The sequence below is a fragment of the Rutidosis leptorrhynchoides genome, chromosome 2 (assembly GCF_046630445.1).
Source record: "Rutidosis leptorrhynchoides isolate AG116_Rl617_1_P2 chromosome 2, CSIRO_AGI_Rlap_v1, whole genome shotgun sequence".
NCBI classification, from domain to species: Eukaryota; Viridiplantae; Streptophyta; class Magnoliopsida; order Asterales; family Asteraceae; genus Rutidosis; species Rutidosis leptorrhynchoides.
In genome coordinates, this window is record NC_092334.1 from 416,248,822 (window position 1) to 416,264,000 (window position 15,179).

Consider the following 15,179-nt stretch of genomic DNA (forward strand, 5'->3'; position numbering starts at 1 on the left):
GTGTATGATGGCGATTTTTCACGACATGATAGAAGAATGCATGGAAGTATTCATGGATGACTTTTCAGTCTTCGGTGATACATTTAAATCATGTCTAGTTAATCTGGAACGAATGCTAATTAGATGCGAAAAATCAAATCTAGTACTTAATTGGGAGAAATGCCATTTCATGGTTAAAGAAGGCATCGTTCTTGGACATAAAATTTCAAAAGAAGGAATTGAAGTGGATAGAGCTAAAGTAGATGTAATTGCTAAACTTCCACATCCCACCAATGTTAGAGGAGTTAGGAGTTTTCTAGGGCATGCCGGTTTTTACCGACGTTTCATAAAAGATTTTTCTAAAATTGCCACTCCTATGAATAAACTCCTAGAAAAGGATGCTCCATTCATCTTTTCAGATGAGTGTATCAAATCTTTTAATATTCTTAAAGAGAAACTCACTAATGCACCGATCATGATAACACCAATTTGGAATCTACCATTTGAACTAATGTGCGATGCAAGTGATTTTGCAATGGGAGCCGTTTTAGGACAAAGGATTGAAAAACGATTTCAACCTATATATTATGCTAGTAAGACGTTACAAGGAGCACAAACGAACTATACAACTACTGAAAAAGAACTCCTTGCTATTGTCTTTGCTTTTGACAAATTTTGATCATATCTTGTTCTAGCAAAAACGGTGGTCTATACCGACCATTCTGCTCTTAGATACCTATTTTCAAAACAAGATGCTAAACCAAGATTAATCCGTTGGATCTTACTCTTACAAGAGTTTGATATTGAAATCCGAGATAAAAGAGGAGCAGAAAATCTCGCCGCTGATCATCTTTCTCGTCTTGAAAATCCCGAATTAGAAGTTCTAAATGAATCAGCCATACAAGACAACTTTCCTGATGAATATCTATTGAAGATAGATTATAAAGAAATCCCATGGTTTGCAGACTATGCAAACTACTTAGTTTGTGGATTCCTTGAAAAAGGATTATCGTACCAAAGACGAAAGAAATTCTTCAGTGATATAAAACACTATTTCTGGGAAGATCCACATCTGTTTAAAAGTTGTCCTGATGGAATAATACGCCGATGTGTATTTGGAGATGAAGCTAGTAAAATTTTAAACCATTGTCACACAGGACCAACAGGAGGGCATTATGGGCCTCAACTAACAGCAAGAAAAGTTTATGATGCTGGATTCTATTGGCCTACAATTTACAAAGACGCACACCTTCTTTGCAAATCCTGTGATGCATGTCAAAGGGCCGGAAAAATAAGTCAACGTGATGAAATGCCACAAAATGTCATCCAAGTATGTGAAGTATTTGACATTTGGGGTATTGACTTTATGGGTCCATTTCCAAAATCTCATAATAATCAATATATACTCGTAGCCATTGATTATGTATCTAAATGGGCGGAAGCACAAGCTCTCCTAACTAACGATGCACGAGTTGTAGTCAACTTTTTAAAACGTCTTTTTGCAAGGTTTGGAACACCGAAAGCTTTAATAAGTGATCGGGGTACTCATTTCTGTAATAATCAACTTGAGAAAGTTCTTAAAAGATATGGAGTAACTCATAAAATCTCCACCGCATATCATCCACAAACAAGTGGACAAGTTGAAAATACCAACCGAGCTTTAAAACGTATTTTAGAGAAAACCGTAGGATCAAATCCGAAGGAATGGTCCATTAAATTGGAGGATGCACTCTGGGCTTTTAGAATAGCCTACAAAACTCCAATTGGAACCACACCTTTTAGACTTGTTTATGGAAAAGCATGTCATCTTCCAGTAGAAATTGAACACAAAGCATTTTGGGCTTTGAAAACATGTAATCTTGATTTACATGAAGCTGGACGTCTACGATTAAGTCAACTAAACAAATTAGAAGAATTAAGACATGAAGCATACGAAAATTCGTTAATCTATAAGGAAAGAACGAAGAAATGGCATGATAAAAGAATCAGAAGTTCAAAAGAATTTAAAGAAGGAGACAGAGTTCTTCTTTTCAATTCACGATTCAAGCTATTTCCTGGAAAATTGAAATCAAGATGGTCTGGACCATTCATAGTCAAAAGAGTTTTCCCATACGGAACGATAGAATTGATAAATTCAAATGGGATTGAATTTAAAGTTAATGGTCACAGAGTTAAACATTACATACATGGTCCGATGGAAGTCGACAACGAAGTTAATCACAATTTCGACACCACAGCTAACTAAGTGTGGGGAGAATCAAGTCTTTAAAGGATAATATGTATTTCTGTTAGAGTTAGATTGTCTGTTTTCGTGTAGTTCTCGAAAATGGAACCCGAATGGTCTTTCCCTAGCAGACCCTAAAGAACTAGTCTTCTCCCCCCATTCTGAATTTTTATTTTTTTTAGGTTTTTACAAAATGAAGACTGCCTGTGAGCTAAACCATGGTCTAATGCTACACGCTTTGATCACTAAATGTAATAATGATATACTACCGAGTGAACTAGTATCAGTAATCAGAGAAAGAATGGACGGAGTTAGAAAAGAATCCAGATGCGAAGATAATAAGTTACAATTTGGTAAAGGAAAATCAAAATCCGCAGCGAAAAGAAGAGCACGACACCTAGAAAGATGTCACAAATGCGGAAAATGGTCACATGGAGGTAAATGTTCAAATAATCAAACCTATTCAAATACCGAATTTGTTACTTTATGTAGAGACGGACCGTTCATATGTTTAGAAGAAAAGACACTGAATGCTCGAGGTTACGCCTATGTAGCAATGGAAAATCAATTAAACCGACTATCTTATGAATGGGATAGATCATATAACTAAGAAATCTATTTCACAGGTATGTCTGTACAGTTTTTTATTTTTATTTTTATTTTTATTTTTAACCTTTTGATAATAAACGCTAATTTGTTCGCTAAAAAGTATTAAATTGATATTGAATAAAATTAGGTTTGGTGACCGAAATTATTGATATCATTCAAAAATTTATTACATCACTGCAAAATTTAACGTTTATTCTTAAGGTATAAATATCTTTAATCAATCAACCCAAAATATTTCAAAAATTCGTCATGAGTTAAATTAGGTCTTGGAACCGAAATTACTTTACCGAAAAGAGGGGCGCATATTTTTGATAATATTTGATTGATTAAAGTGGGATAAAAAGACAAAAAGATTTTTAATTTTATTTTTACCATGTTTTTTAAAAATCAATATTTGAACCCTTTATAAATATTGTAAACTTTGTAAAAACAATATATTTAAAATTGTAAATATTTGAAAAATTAATATAAGTTTGGTATGAATTTATAAATTTTTAAATTAAGTTTGGTGTGAATTTTTAATTTTTAAAATATAAATTTTATGCATTTCAAATTTTAAGTTTGGTGTGAAATTTTAATATTAATTTTGAATTTTATATTTAAGTTGTGTGAATTTAAAAATAAAAATTTACTTTATCTCATTAAGTTAAAAATATGATTTTTAAAATTCGTCGTAAGTTGAAGACTAGGTCTTTGAACCGAAATTGCTTTACCCGAGGGAGGGACGAGAACTTTTATTATCATTATTTTTAATCTTATTGAATTAAAGTATGCCAAAAACATTAAAAAACCAAAAATCTTAGCTTTTAAAACAATCGCTACAAAAAGACAAATTTTAAAATTTTGTCGAGGGACGGACTAGGACATCGATCCGAAACGACCTCGTCCTAAATAACAAGGGAAACAAAATTTTAAAATTAAGTACTTAATTGTTTTAATAAGTTAATGATTATAAAAAAAAAAAAAAATACCAAACTCCGCGACTCGCAGAGTTTGGAGGTTTAATCCCCGCGAGTCGCGGGAGGACCAATTTACAGAAAAAAAATATAACGCAAGAACTGATCAGTCCAACCCCCAACTCAAAAATAACAGCGAAAAACACTCCGCAAAAACACGAAAAAAACCCCCCAAAATCACAATTTTTAACCGTTAATCACCAAATCTTTTGCTAAAATCATGTTGAGAAGGATGCTATCTAAGAATTACTCAAGAAAAACGGTAAATTTCTACACCTAAACACCATTTAATCCGAAATTTGGTGTTCTTGAGCAATTTTTTCCCCAATTTGATTTTGATGCTTTTTAGTGTAATTATGCTTAAATTGTTTATGTATTATGCTTGTATAACCTAGATTGATGCTGTTTAACATGATTAGAAGCCTTAAACTTCAAATTTTGAATAATCTAGGGTTTGTGTTCTTGAGCAAATTTGGGGCTTTTTGATATAAACAGGTTATGGCCGATTTTTGTCATTAATTGTTGCTAAAATAAGTAATGTAACATGTTTAGGTAGTTAAATGATCCAAACTTTGAGCCTAAATATGATTTTTGAGAATTAAAGTGGACTTTTTCAAGTCTAAAATTTATGAACTTGATTTTTGAAAGATAATGCCATTTGAGACTTGTTTAATTGCTCGTAATGATTATTTTGACATGTTATTTGAGTTGAATGCTTATGAACTTGGCGAACATTTTCGTATATGCTTATTTGAAAAAGTGTAGATTTGATAAAAATGTGAAAATGAGCTTAAGTTTGATATAAATTGATAATGTCATTGTAATTATTTTGATTGATGATTTTGCTGACACTAATGCATATTTGGATGCACAAAAATTGTGTTTGATGTGTTTTGCAGAATAAAAGGGGTGAATCTTCATCCCAAGCCCGCAATGCTCCTGCTAAGAATTTGGAACAACATGAGGTGGATAACTACTACAAGCAGGATATACCTCATCCAGTCATGACGTTTTCCGATATGCACTTGGAAGAGTTGCACCCGAACCTGAGATTTGACAGACTTTGGATAGATTATCCAAAATATCAAAGGGGTTTGCATACTCTTCATTCTAAGGTTGTTGAGGTACCGAGGGTCATAGAATGGGGACCCTTAGAAGCTGTAGAATTGGCCGGGCCAATTAGGGAATTACTTGTACAGAGGTATGGTAATTCTTCTTTTAATGACTGGGTACGTTTATTCACCATACGTAGACCTGTATATAAAGTATGGTGTGAAGAATTGTTATGTAGTATAGAGTTGAATGATCGGGTAGCTAGTTTAACCGATCGTTCTTTTATTAGATTTTTGTTAGGCGGTTCGATGCGCCACATGTCTTTACTGGACATGGCTCAGGCTTTACGTATATATACGCCTGAGGAGTTAGCGTCTGCCGATTGTAGAGGATTGATACTAAACGGTAGAAAGATAGATGAAAATTTTGATACACACGGTGTGTGGAGTCAAATGACAAGCCATCACCATTTCAAAGGGGGAAATTACTCTTATTTGGATATAGATAGAGCCGAATTAAGAGTGATACATAGGTTTTTAGCTAATTCGATTACACAAAGGGGTAAGAACAAGGAAAAAGTAAATGAACAGGATTTGTTTTACCATATGTGTATTCGAGACCCACAAAGCGCTGTAAGTATACCGTATTGTGTGGGTTATTATTTATCAGCTATGGTTCGGGGGATGCGACCGCATAGCATAATAGGAGGTGGTATTTTTATTACTTTGATTGGTGAATATCTCGGTGTGGATATAAGTCGGGGGGGATTATTAGTAGAAGAACCAGAACCCCGCGATACTATAGGTTTAAATGTATACCATGGTGCGAAAGTTTTGAAGAGGCGAAATAACGCCGCAGTACGATACCATGGTAGACATCCACAGGTGGAGAGAAACCAACAGCAAGGTAATGTAGGAGGGGGGAATGAGATGCAAGAAATGCAAAGGTTTATAGCTTCTCAGGAATACAAAAATGCTAGACAGAGAGCATTTGAAGATTGGCAAGTTCATCAGAACCAAATCATAGCTCATTGCCAACATATAGGTAGAAACTATATTCCTACACCGAAACCCATCTTCCCTCCTTGGTCTATAGAGATGCAGCCACCATATCCTACGTATGACCCTGCCGAAGCATTCTATAGCACCTATGGTTATGCCTGGAACCCCTATTGGTACCAATATCATCCTTAGTTTACTTATTATTATTTTTTTTATTTTGTAATTTGTAATTATTGATACGTTTAATACTTTTGTTAATATTGTAATCATTTTTATAATTATCTAACTTTTATTCTTAGATTTTAATAATTTTTGAATGTGGGGTAATATACCAAACTTCAAAAATATGTATATATGTTTGCAGTTTATCTTATGTACACAACAGGGTAAAACAACGCATTTTCAAAGACTGGCATTAAGTTCAGCAAAAGCAACTAATTTTGACGACAAGATGCAAAATATATGTGAAATAACAACAAGACGGAATGAACAAATGATGTGCACCATTTATCATTCAGCAAACAAACGCCAATATATTTGGAAACTTTGGTAAAAATTTAATCATTTTCACACAAATCACCCTCAATAATTTAAATTGTTACTGATTTCTTGCAAATGAGGGCATTGCAAGATCTTAAGTGTGGGAAGGGGTTAAATTCTTTCGGATTTTAAAATTTTTATCTTAAACACTTGGTTACCATTAAAAATACTAGTAAAGCAATAGTTGTATTAGAATCTAGTGCTCTCTGATAAAAAAAGAACAGCCCTAGTCTTATATACTGACTACCCAATTCTAGTAAAATTTTTCAAAATTTTCAATTAAATGAATTCAAAATCATGTTTATACATATTTATGAACGATAAAACTAGGTTTTAACACCGAAATTATTGTTACCTCGGAAAGGACATAAATTGAGAAACAAACTAAAATGTTAAAATTCATTTAAAATGGAATAGAGGACGATAAAAAGGAAAATAAAAGCCAAGTGTGGGAAAATTTACCAAGTTATCTTAAACATATGTCACATATATCTGTAACAAATAACTGAAAATACTTTTGCTTTGGACTAAACTAAACTGTTTTACCCGATGAAAGAAAAGAAGAGATGGATCTACACGATGAATCAATTCCATCATTAAAAGGAAGTAAAGTCTTCCGAAAAAGACACGCGCTTCTTGATTTAGGTCAAGAAGTTGTCGTCCAGACCAGCTGTAGGTTGACGAAAAATCTAGAAAAGTCATCACTAAAATCGGTTGGAAATCCACGGACCTCAGCATAAAACAGGGTCGCCAAGTGGTCAGATTTATCCTAACCATGAGAAGGATTTATCTCGTACAATGGGGGGGGGGCACTATGCAAATTAGCTGGATAAGACTAATGAATCAGATCCCCAGAAAGGATAATCTCCTTAAAGATTAAAAATCAGCTTTTAAGACTGATATTACTCAATCCTAGATATTGACCTTAAAGATTGAGAATTCAAACTCATGGAATTCAATGATATCTAAACTCGAGCTTGAACGAGAAAATATTTTGATCAAAATTATAAACCGATTTGTTTTCTGAAAACCCTATTTTCAATGCGTTCATTACCATTGAACGTAAAATCCTAGGAATTCACCTGGAATTCATTAGGTCACCTGAACTAAATCGGGTGTCAACCGTAAGAACGGTGGTTGCATAGTGGTCAAAGACAGGACCTTGTGCCATACCGAAAAATCATAAGGGTGAGCTTTACTATTGCTCCTACCAAGGATAGTAATTGCGTCCGACACGTTATAGACCATAATTAAAAGCATGTCAGGGGACATTGCCTTAACAGTTGCTTGTTCAACGCTTTCCTTTCAACCGGACGGTAGTTTACCGAAAGGTAATATACGGGACAAGTAAACTGGACGTGTTGCTTTCCAAATACAAGGTTAGCAAGTGGGTGACACAAAACCGCAAGTTTTGAGCTAAAATTTTCAAATCTGAAACCCACCAAACCCACAAAAATATTTTGCAAACACCGGTAAAGGGTTATTCCGGAAAACTTATCTAGGGTAAAAACTAGATTTAATTTTCAAAAGATCAAATGTTTTCATAAAGATCCAATTTCCTTAATGGATCTAAATTTTTATAGTCATGTGGGACTGTAAACCATATCGTTACTACCATTGTTTATACCGCCGTATAGAAATCACCGATGTACAAAGTGTGAAGAATAAAGAAGTGATTCTTGTATTTCAAGACGATATTGCTTGAGGACAAGCAACGCTCAAGTGTGGGAATATTTGATAATGCTAAAAACGAACATATATTTCATAGCATTATTTCTCAAGAAAGACAAGCTTTTAGTTGCAATTGTTCTATTTACAAGTGATATTCGTTTAAATAATAAAAGGTGAAGACAAAAGACAGATTCGACGAATTGAAGACGCAAACGACCAAAAAGCTCAAAAGTACAAAAGACAATCAAAAAGGTTCCAATTATTGATAAGAAACGTCTCAAAATTACAAGAGTACAAGATTCAAAACGAAAAGTACAAGATATTAAATTGTACGCAAGGACGTTCGAAAATCCGGAACCGGGACCAGAGTCAACTCTTAACGCTCGACGCAACGGACTAAAAATTACAAGTTAACTATGTATATAAATATAATATAATATATAATTAATTATATTAATTATATATATATTATATTTATAAATAAAAACCATCAGCAGAGAAAGACTCCAAAGGGACTGAGCTGTAAATTCATTCTCCGCGACTCGCGGAGTTTGAAGAGGATTTCACCGCGAGTCGCGGAGCCCCAAAATGAAATTCTGCCTATAAAGCCAACCGAATTTTGATCGTAAAAATAATCTTTTTTATCCTCATTCATACGATATATTTATATTTATAATTTATATTTTAATTTTAATTTTAATTATAATTCTAATAATAAGGGTATGTTAGCGAATGTTGTAAGGGTGTAAGTTGAAATTCTGTCCGTGTAACGCTACGCTATTTTTAATCATTGTAAGTTATGTTCAACCTTTTTACATTAATGTCTCGTAGCTAAGTTATTATTATGCTTATTTAAAATGAAGTAATCATGATGTTGGGCTAATTACTAAAATTGGGTAATTGGGCTTTGTACCATAATTGGGGTTTGGACAAAAGAACGACACTTGTGGAAATTAGACTATGGGCTATTAATGGGCTTTATATTTGTTTAACTAAATGATAGTTTGTTAATGTTAATATAAAGATTTACAATTGGGCGTCCCTATAAATTACCATATACACTCAATCGGACACGATGGGCGGGGTATTTATATGTACGAATAATCGTTCATTTAACCGGACACGGGAATGGATTAATAGCCACTAGAATAATTAAAACAGGGGTGAAATTACATTCAAGGGTAATTGGTGTAATTGTTAACAAAGTAGTAAAACCTTGGTTTACACGCAGTCGATAACCTGGTGTATTTGATGATGTAGCGTGAGGGTACGAAATAGTATTATTTTTAATACAAAATACTACAAAATATGACACAAGTTTTATTAATTTACGGATGGGATATACCTAAACCTTGCTACAACACTATAGGCAGTGTACCTAATCGTAGAGTAGTGTAGTTTATAGTAAGTCCGGTTCGTTCCACAGGGAGCTGGTGATACTTACTATATTTTTAACTATATTTATATAAAATATATATAATTATATAAGTAGTAATATTATTATAAAAGGGGGGTTTTACCGTTTAATGACCGGTTTGTCGATTCTATATTTTAAGCGTAAAGATAAATGACGATAATTAAAGTGCGTAAAATAATGACAATAAATAAAATGACAGTAAATAAAATTGCGAGTAATAAAATGACAGTAAATAAAGATACGATGAGAAATATAATAAAAGAATTATGCTTATTTAAACTTCCGTAATCATGATGTTTGACGTTTTAATTTTAATTAATTGTCCAATGGGTTAATTGTCCTTTGTCCTGGATTATTTGAAACCTATGTGGTTTTTGTCCAAAATAGTTCACCGGTCATAAATATAAAGTGCGAGTGTCCCCGTCAAATTACCCTTATACCCGAAGTCAAATATTCCAACTAATTAAGGATTTAAACTGTGACGCAGTTATCACTTCTGTCAACAATTACACCAGTTATCACTGTATGTAATCTACCCCTGTTTTGATTAGATATGAATATTAATTTACCCACTTGATCAGTTTGAATAATCAATTACCCAACCCGAATAATTAATTAAATGATTATAATAGATTCCATATGAACGTCACTAAATAGGACAACCATAATCATTATTAATTATTAGAATAATTAATTTGAAGATAGGTTCGACAGACTCCAATGAGTTGTCACTCAATTAGACAATACCCCCCATCTATTAATAGTCAATAGTCCAATTTCCACAAGTGTCGCTCTTTTGCCCAAACCCCAATTATGGTACAAAGCCCAATTACCCAATTTTAGTAATTAGCCCAACATCATGATTACTTGGTTTAAAATAAGCATAATAATAACTTAGTTACGATACATTAATGTAAAAAGGTTGAACATAACTTACAATGATTAAAAATAGCGTAGCGTTACACGGACAGAATTTCGACTTACACACTCAAACGATCTCTATCATAAATCTTATTATTATCATAATTTAAAATTAAAATTAAGATTATTGTTATATCTTATTAAGTTAACATTATGATAGAGATATAGAATATAGATATTGATAATTGATATTGATAAATAAGAAAAAGATAGAAAAAGGTGTGTTTTTACATTACGATTACAAAGCCTTTTATAGGCGAATTTAGAAATTGAATTTTCACTTATGACCCCTGAACTATGCTCAATTAACAACTTTTTATTATTTAATATTATTCTTATTATGAATTATTTAAATATTATATTTTATTCTTGTGCATAGTTGACTCGTAATTTTTACACCGTTGCGTCGAGCGTTGAGAGTTGACTCTGGTCCCGGTTCCGGATTTTCGAACGTCCTTGCGTACAATTTTATATTTTGTACTTTGCGTTTTGTAACTTGTACTCTTGTCATTTTTAGACGTTCCTCATCAATAATTTGAACCTTTTTGATTGTATCTTGTACTTTTGAGCTTTTTGGACCTTTGTGTCTTCAATTCGTCGTTTTCGCCTTTTGTCTTCGCACTTATTTAAAATAAACGAATATTACTTGAAAATGGAACAATTGCAACTAAAATCTTGTCTTTCTTGGGGGATTTTGCTATGAAATATATGTTCCTTTTTAGCCTTATCAATATCCCCACACTTGAGCGTTGCTTGTCCTCAAGCAATACAGTCTTGAAATAATATAATACATCACACGAATCACTTCTTTATTCTTCACACTTTGTACATCAGTGATTTTGATAGAGCGGTATAAACAATGATAGTAACGATATGGTTAAAGGTGGGTGTGTCATCCACAGTTGCCTTGGGTTTAGGACAACGACACTTGCAATCAAATAGCCGATTTACTTTCGGTTTCCAAAGCAAAGTGCACATTTGAAAGGCGGTTTACAGTCCCACATGACTATAAAAATTTAGATCCTTTAAGGAAATTGGATCTTTATGAAAACATTTGATCTTTTGAAAATTCAAGCTAGATTTTACCCTAGACAAGTTTTCTGATTTGTTCCATCATCGGTGTTGCAAAATATATTTGTGGATCAATATTTTGGCTAAAACTTTTAGGTTCGTGTATTCCACTGCTATCCCGGTATCGAATAGCACACATCCAGTTTACTTGTTCCGTATATTACCTTTCGGTAAACTACCGTCCGGTTGTAAAGGAAAGCGATGAACAAGAAACTGTTAAGGCAATGTCCCGTGACATGCAGATGATTATGGTCTTTTAACGTGTCGGATGCTAGAACTATCCTTGGTAGGAGCGATAGTAAAGATCATCCTATGATTTTTCGGTCTGGCACAAGGTGCTGTCTCCGACCATGCTATGCAACCACCGTTCTTACGGTTGACACCCGATTTGGTTCAGGTGACCTAATGAATTCCAGGTGAATTCCTAGGATTTTACGTTCAATGGTAATGAACGCATTGAAAATGGGTTTTCAGAAAACAAATCGGTTTGTATTTTTTATCAAAATATTTTCTCGTTCAAGCTCGAGTTTAGATATCATTGAATTCCATGAGTTTGAATTCTCAATCTTTAAGGTCAATCTCAAGGATTGAGTAATATCAGTCTTAAAAGCTGATTTTTAATCTTTAAGGAGATTATCCTTTCTGGGGATCTGATTCATTAGTCTTATCAAGCTAATTTGCACGGTGCCTCCCCATTGTACGAGATAAATCCTTCTCATGGTTAGGATAAATCTGACCACTTGGCGACCCTGTTTGATGCTGAGGTCCGTGGATTTCCTGCTGATTTTAGAGATGACTTTTCTAGATTTTTCGTCAACCTACAGCTGGTCTGGACGACAACTTCTTGACCTAAATCAAGAAGCGCGTGTCTTTTTCGGAAGACTTTACTTCCTTTTAATGATGGAATTGATTCATCGTGTAGATCCATCTTTCTTTCAAATATATTACAGTAAACCGGGTAAAACTGATTAGTATCATCCAAAACAAAAGTACCTGCAATAATCTTGTACAAAGATATGTGATAGATAATTTTTAATTGAATAACTTGGTACATTCTCCCCACACTTAGTTTCTTTCTTTGCCTTTTTATTCTCCTTTATTCCATTTTAAATGAATTCAAGCATTTTAGGTTGTTTCTCAATTTATGTCCTTTCCGAGGTAACGATAATTCCGGCATTAACACCTAGTTTTATCGTTCATAAATATGTATAAACATGATTTTGAATTCATTTAGTTAAAAAATTTTAAAATTTTCATAATATTTAGAAAATAAGCCAAGTATAAACCCGAGAGAATTTATAACCCTTCCCCACACTTGAGATCATGCAATGCCCTCATTTGCATGAAATCAGACTATAATTATTAATTCATGAGGGTGATTAGTGTAGAAAAGTGATTAAAAATACCCAGTTTGTAATTACAAAGCTCGTCGAATGATAGATGGCGCGCCTCATCGTTCATTCCTTCATTTATTATATCACATTTGTTGTTTTGCATCTTGTCGTCAAAATCAGTACCTTTTGCTGAACTTAATGTTAGTCTTTGAAAGTGCGTTGTTTTACCCTGTTGTTTACATGATAAAATACGAACATATATACATATTTTTAAAGTTGGGTATATTACCCCACGTTCAAAAATTTATAAAATCAAATATATTTTTTTTTGGCATACTTTAAATCAATAAAATTAAAAATAATGATGAAAAAAATTTTCGCCCCGCCCTCGGGTAAAGTAATTTCGGCTCAACGGCTTAGTCTTCAACTCACGACGAATTTTAGAAATCATTTTTTTTCAACTTAATGAAATAAAGTAAATTTTTGTTTTTAAATTCACACAAAACTTAAAAAGAAAACATATTAATTTCATATAAAACCTAAAAAACAAAAAAAAATTCAGAATGGGGGGAGAAAACTAGTTCTTTAGTGTCTGCTAGCGGAAAAGACCAATCGAATTCCATTCTCGGAACTACACGAGAACAGAACAACTAACTCCAAACAGCATTTTCTTTTTAGAATATTTGAATCTCCTCACACTTAGGTAGATGTGGTGTCGAAATTGTGATTAACTTCATCGTCAATTTCTCTTGGACCATAATCAACTTGCATATCTGTGACTTTTGCTTTAAGCCAGTGACCAGCTTTTTCCGTAATATCCACAAATTCAACTAGCTTCGCCTTTTCTTTAGGCGACAGATTGGATACTAACCGGTTATATAACCTAAAGTTTCCCTTACTTTTAGCATCAATAACCCGTTTAAAAAGTTTCTTCATTGAACTGTTAATAACGGGGTTATTTAATTTCGTATCAACTATGGGGTTCTTTATTATCAAGTCATCATTAGGTGTTACTTCATTTTCCCCACACTTAGGCGTTCTATTATTGTTAAGCATTACCGTTGGAGTTGGTAAAACAACATGGTTCTTACCAATCGTTTTTGTCGGTTCAACGGTTTTGGTTTGTGGATATTTAGACTTTCGAATCATAAAGGTGATCGATTTCTCATCATTACTAAGTGTCATTCTACCCTTTCTTACATCAAATAACGCCCCGGTGGACGCTAAGAATGGTCGACCTAAAATTAGAGGAACGTTTGAGTCCTCTTCTATGTCAATGACAATGAATTCGACTAGAAAGGTTAAATTACCTACTTGAACGGGTAGGTTGTCAGCAATTCCAACTGGGTGCTTAATGGTTTGATCAAGGAGTCGAACACTCATATCCGTTGGAGTTAACTCACCTACACCTAATCTCTTATATAATGAAAGAGGCATAACACTCACACTTGAACCTAAATCTGCTAGTGCATCATACATGACACAGTCACTAAGTAGACAAGGAACAATAAATTCACCCGGATCACCTACCCTAGGTGGAGGATTTGGTGGAACTGTCTTCACAGGGTTTACTTCTACTGTTTTTGTTTCTTGCACTTTTTTATTCTTCTTCTTCTTCTTTCCAGAGGTATCACAAACTTTATTACCTATTACTTGCTCATACTCAACTCCTTTTCTTGGAAACGGGATGGGTGGTCTGTATGGTGCCACCACTGGCTTTACATACTCGGGTGGTGGTGGTGGTGTAACTTCTTCATTGTTACTTACATCTAAAACTTTCTCATCTTCTGGTATTGGTTTTTCAGAATTTGTTGATATCATGTTAACATTTTCATTCCGAGGATTTACTTCATTATTACTCGGTAGCTTTCTGATGGTGAAGCGAGGTGTATATAAAATAGCTTATATTTTACTAGGAAAAACTATTAAATACGATACAATTTTCACAAGATATTTATTTATTTATAGAATGGATATACTTAAACCTTGCTACAACACTTATAGGCAGTGTACCTAATCGTACAGTAGTGTAGTTTTTAGTAAGTCCGGTTCGTTCCACAGGGAAATCTTTAAACAAAGCTCAACGCTATATTAGTTTATTTTTATAAAAATACAAACATATATATAAGTAATATTATTATTATAAAGGGGGGTTTTTACCGTTTAATGACCGGTTTGTCGATTTTAAGATTTTAGTCGCAGTTAAAACCTAATGTAAAATATAAAATAAATACAAAACTTAAATTAAAGCGTAAAGTAAATAACGATAATGAAATTGCGAATAATAAAAATGCGAGTAAATAAAATTGCGATAATTAAAAAGTACGATAATTAAAAGTGCGAAAAAATAAAATAAATAAAAGTGCGATAATTAGAAGTGCAATTAAATATAAAATAAAGGAA